Raw genomic sequence first — 813 nt, 5'->3', positions numbered from 1 at the left:
ACCTGTGGCTTCAACAACCGTCCCAGCCCCGCGTGGTCCTGAGACCCTTCCTCACTCACGCACAGAACGATTGCCTACAGGAATGATAGACATCCCACTTTATTCTTTTGAAAGGGAACTGCTGTCGGTGAAGGCCCATTCTACAGCTGTGTAAGAGAGATGTGCTTCCGGTCCAGGATCATTCGGTGTCTGTTCAAACGGCATGGTTGTCAGGTCCGGTACATCAATTGCCCCTTTAAGACGTACTTTCTCATAATCCGGATCATCCTGTATATTTTAAAAGCAGTGTGATTTCAGTTGCGATAACCGATTGTTAAACTGTTGTTTTTCAAACTACATTGACGTTGCCTGTGTCCGTGCACACCCATATCGCAGCGCATCGCTTCATTACTCAAAATATGCCCATGTTTTCCGAAATCCACTCCTTGATATAACCCTTGTCCCAAATTTGCTATTAATATAAAAAAACAACACATTTTATGCTGAAAGCAGCGGCCGCGTTGCCTAATGGAAAATGCGTCTGAATTCGATTGTAACTGTGATGATATCTGAAGATTGCATGTCGAGTTCTGCCGCGGTCAGCTAACTCGCCGCGCGAAATTTTATATTCTTTGTTTTGATTCTGCCTCAAAACCAACCATCTCGCACAGTCACTCACATGAAGTAAAGGAAGGCTGTTTGCTTTCAGAAACGAATGGCACATTTTCATCACTGTCGATCTGGTTGCACGGGCAGAACAAGCGGGGAAGTAGACTTTCGTGCACATTATTTCTCTTTAAAGCAAAAATTAGGGGATGGATGTCTGACGTTGCA

The sequence above is a fragment of the Pristiophorus japonicus genome, unplaced genomic scaffold (assembly GCF_044704955.1).
Source record: "Pristiophorus japonicus isolate sPriJap1 unplaced genomic scaffold, sPriJap1.hap1 HAP1_SCAFFOLD_630, whole genome shotgun sequence".
Lineage (NCBI taxonomy): Eukaryota > Metazoa > Chordata > Chondrichthyes > Pristiophoridae > Pristiophorus > Pristiophorus japonicus.
This window is presented reverse-complemented; position numbering follows the sequence as displayed.